Source organism: Myotis brandtii, unplaced genomic scaffold (assembly GCF_000412655.1).
Source record: "Myotis brandtii unplaced genomic scaffold, ASM41265v1 scaffold32, whole genome shotgun sequence".
Classification (NCBI taxonomy): Eukaryota; Metazoa; Chordata; class Mammalia; order Chiroptera; family Vespertilionidae; genus Myotis; species Myotis brandtii.
This window is the reverse complement of record NW_005362269.1, coordinates 12774871-12779874: the sequence shown is the minus strand read 5'-3', so window position 1 is coordinate 12779874 and position 5004 is coordinate 12774871.

The following is a 5004-nucleotide window of genomic DNA, read 5'->3' as shown; positions in this document are numbered from 1 at the left end:
AGCTGCCTCCTGCATGCCCCCTACTGGGGATTGAGGCGGCAAATGGAGCATGTGCCCTTACCTAAAATGGAACCATGACCTCCTGGTTCATAGGTTGACGCTCAACCACTGAGCCACACTGATCAGCAACTTTTGTGTCTCTTTAAGGCTAAAAATTGCTGTACAAACGGTGTGATAATTCCTTTAAATCAAAACTGAATACATTATAATAATGATTCACAAAATGATTTCCTACTTACAAACCATCCCTTTTATTAAACCTTCCCAATTCAATGGCTAGGACGAGGAGATGTTAGGCTAGTAGCCAGTGGTCATTTTAATTTTTAAGGGAAACTATTTCAATACCAGTAGCATAAAGGTTTCAGTTACAAAATTATCTCCTTCAATATGTAATGCTAGAACTATGTGTTTTAATAGTTTAGGACATAATCTGTCAACTTCAACATGACTAACATTTTTAGCATTTGGGGTCTGGGTAATTCTTTGTTGCTGAGGGGCTGTCTTGGGTATTGTAGGCTATTTACCAGCACCTCTGGGCTATACCCAGGAGGGGCCAGTAGTATTACACTCCTGCCCCCACTTGTAAAAACCAAATATGTCCGTAGGCACTGTCAAATGTCCCTTAGTCGGCCCTAGCACAGTGATGGCGAACCTATGACACGCGTGTCAGAGGTGACACGCACACTCATTTTTTTGGTTGTTTTTTCTTTGTTAAATGGCATTTAAATATATAAAATAAATATCAAAAATATAAATCTTTGTTTTACTATGGTTGCAAATATCAAAAAATTTCTATATGTGACACGGCACCAGAGTTAAGTTAGGGTTTTTCAAAATGCTGGCACGCTGAGCTCAAAAGGTTCGCCATCACTGCAACAGGTTTGGCTCTGGATAGAGCATCAGCCCATGGCCTGAAGGGTCCTGGTTTTGATTCCGGACAAGGGCACATACTTTGGTTGCAGGTTCCCCAGCCCTGGTCGGGGTGCCTACAGGAGGCAACCAATAGATGTGTCTCTGTCACATCGATGTTTCTCTCTGTCTCTCCCTCTCCCTTCCCCTTCCTCTAAAAATCAATGGAAAAATATCCTCGGGTGAGGATTAACAACAACAAAAAATCCCCTTAGTAGGTAAAATTGCTGCTGATAGAAGGTGATGCTGTAGTTATCTTGATAATGCATCATATGCATCGCAAATCATTCTCTAGAAAATTTCCATTTCCCTGTAATAATGCAGAAACAGAACAATGAAATTTGCATTACAGCTCTGAAGGCTGAGAAGCTGCTATTTACATAGAGTCTATCCGTAATACACCTGCGGCTAAGTCAGCATTTTACTCTTATGAGACTAATTGCCTATACGGAATAAGATGCAGAAAACAATCACAGTGGTCGCCTGAAAGGCGAGACGGTCTCATGATTACACCATGCTACCTTCTGGGTAAGGTTTCAGGGAAGCGTGGTCCCGTCCAACAACAGCAAATAGTTTGGAAATAGTTGCCATCTCGGGCTGATTGGTAGCGGCTGACGGGAACCCTGGTTTGCGTCCAGGCTCAGCAGGAAATAGGCCTGTGATACATTAAGGACATCTGCCTTGGACAAGGCAAGGGCAGTAATAGCACATATTTCACACATTGGCCCGTTCCTTCCTAGTCATTTTAACGGACTTGCTCTCTGGATTATTTTAAGCACCTGATGAGACTACGGTATGATGTTTTGTGCTGCATAAATAAATACATAAAAGAAAAAAATGAAAAAAATAAAGATCACTTCTAAATATTAAGGAAGCCTCTCCTTTTTCCCTAGGTCCGTGGTCGGCAAACCGCGGCTTGCGAGCCACATGCGGCTCTTTGGCCCCTTGAGTTTGGCTCTTCCACAAAATACCACATGCGGGCGCTCACGTACAGTGCAATTGAAACTTTGTGCCCCATGCGCACAAGTCGGTATTTTGTGGAAGAGCCACACTCAAGGGGCCAAAGAGCTGCATGTGACTCGTGAGCCACCGTTTGCCAAGCCGCAGTTTGCCGACCACTGCCTAGGTGATATTTCAGGCTCTGTGGATATGCCATCAAATGGAAAACATAGTCTTTCATATAAAAATGGATGGTCTAGTGATCTGGTTTCTAGTGTAAAACAAACAAACAAACAAAACCAAAAAAAAAGCCACACTTTTATTTAAAAATATATGTAGTCACACAAAGTATTGACTTCCTAGGAACACACTTTCTTCTGTAACCTATGTAACTCTTCTCTGGTGTTCTTCTGTGTTTCTCTTACTTTTTGAGTTGTGAAGATCAACTATTAGGCCAGTTTCCTGAGAAAGTGGTATGGTTTCAGTCTTTAGGAATGCTTTGTAAGAAGACTGAAGACAAGGCAAACTTTGTGCTTCTTTTGGGCTGAAAATTGCCATATAAATGGTGTGATAATTCCTTTAAATCAAAACTGGATGCATTATAACAATGATTCACAAAATGATTTCCTACTTACAAACCATCCCTTTTCTTAAACCTTCCCGATTCGGTGGCTAAGATTAGGAGGTGGTAGGCTAGTAGTCAGTGTTCATAAAAAGTAAAAGTTGTGTTCACTTCTCCTCAGCTGTTGTACACACAATGAAAATCCATGAATAAGCTCTTCCCAAATGAGGGTTCTGGGTTCCTTGCTCAATGGAGTGACTCTTAGGTAACCCGGCTCAATCAAAGGTGTATCTTGGCACAAAAGAGCACTATCACCTAGTAACGGAAACCGCACATATTAAATCCTTAACCACCAAGGGTCTGCTGTAGATAGTGATGTAAAACTTGGCTGACTTGATTTCTTTGTATCAGGGTAGATTTAATTTCCCTCTTAGTATAAAATAAAGACTGAGAAAAAGTGAGAATGAACTTGAGTTTTGCTGCCCCCAAGCCTGGGAAAACCTGTTCCCATGCAGAGACTAGACCTAATAAATTGAGATTTTCAAGGGGCTATTAACTCAGAGATTAAAGCCTTGGGAACTGACTGATGTACGGATATAAAAGGGTAAGAAGGGCCCCTTGTGATGGTAGGCTCCCAAACCAGAGGCAAGGAAGGGCTGCTCTAGGCAATGGCCACAAAAGTTCACTGGGAAGTGTGACTGACCAGTTAAGACAAGTCCTGGGTTTATCCGTTGGGGGTTAATTGGCTGTAAAGGAGTTTGGCACAGACCAATTCTTGAGCCTCAAGTCCACAAGTCCTCTATGAGGCCATTTTTGTTTGTTTGTTTGTTTGTTTGTTTCTTTTGTTTTGTTTTTCCCACTCTGACAACGTTTCTGAGAAGAGGATCTTTTGCTTCTGACCACGTGCTAGTTCCTAAGGTCAGGGCTTAGGTTCATGTCAAAATCAAGTTCACCTGCACTCGTGGAAGAGGCTTTGGAAACAGCCTTTATTTTCCTCATGTCAATTTGACACCTAAGGCAGTTTCAAAAGAAAGAACGTACTTTACTGAGAACGAAGAAAAAATAAAAGTGTCCTTCACACCTCGTGAAAAAAGAAACATTAGAAATAACGAAGGATTTCCTTTATTCGAAGCGTATCGGCGAGTTGTTTGGGTATTTGGAAGGGAAACCCACTAGAAAAGACAGAGCACACTCCAGACAGCCACATGGGTTCCTTGATCAAGCAAACATCTTGTGCAGAATGGGCTCCTCTACAACTCAGAGCAGAATATTAATCTGAAAGGAAGTCAAGGACAGAGCCACCAAGGGAAACTTAAAGGTATATATTCAGATGCACACTGCAACTGAACTCCTCATTTGGGGTAAATGAGGGAGCAAAACAAATTACGCCATTTGTCATCAGCTGGAAAGACTGGGAGAGAAAAGGCTCCCATTTGAAAGAACACTTCGGGGCTTTTCCTTCCAGGAGAAACATGTTTCATGTCATCCAGACACTAAGTAGATTTCTTTCACAAAAACTGTTACATTATCTGGGTAAACATGTCAATCAAAGACTACAACTAGCAATTTACAGCAATGATGCCAGATTTAACATCTAGAGAGCAAGATCCAGGGGGAAATAGTGTTTTTATTTACCTCTTTGTTACTAGAACAATTTTTTAAAAGACACGTTTTTATATATAAGGAGCTTTGAAAAGAGAGTATCTGTGTTATATTCAAAACAAATCCTGAAAACTTTGAGGTCTTTTTATTGGATTGCTTTCTCTTTCCGTTTAAGAGATAATTTTCCCCAAACACGACTGACCAAATTTTTGAGGGTATCTCAGAAAAACACTGCTTATAAATAAAGCTCTAAAGAAGTGATGACATGGAATCTTAAGCCGCTTGTATGTTAGAGGTTTAATCATTACTTATTAATTTTCCTATTTTCATGAGGTTTGCTCAAACTTAATATTCTATTAAGGTAGCATCTGTTAGAGGAATTATCTTGGTTTTTTAAAGCAAATTTTAGCTGATTACCATGAATCTACATAATTAGAATTAGGTCTAATTATGTAGTGTAAATACATGTAATATATTTATAACATATAATGACATAATTATGATTCACAATAATGTTAAAACACCCCTCCTTAAAATGAGTTAGAAAAATATGCTGCACAACCCCCTACAATTTATGAGCAATTTTACAATGTATGTTTTTCTGTAGTTTCTAAAATAGAGCTCAGTACAAAAATATAATTAACAATAAATATATTTTGAAGTTATTACCCTAAAAGAATGCCACCAAACCTTCATTAGAGATCAACCAAAGGACTTGTATGCATCCATATGAGATTCCAAACTATAAATATTTTGTACTCTGTTTAAGAAGAGCCCATTTTCAAATGGTAATCTAATATGCATACATTTCCAATGCACCTCTGAACCAAGTTCTGAATGTTTAGAATGTCTAGCAAGAGCTAATGCAAGATGGCTCTAACACTGTCTTCTAAACCATTCATCCACATGATAGAAAATATAGCAAATGATGATGAATTGGGGTCTATATACTAATTAGAAATATGAAAGGAAAATTGGGGTGGACAACTCAT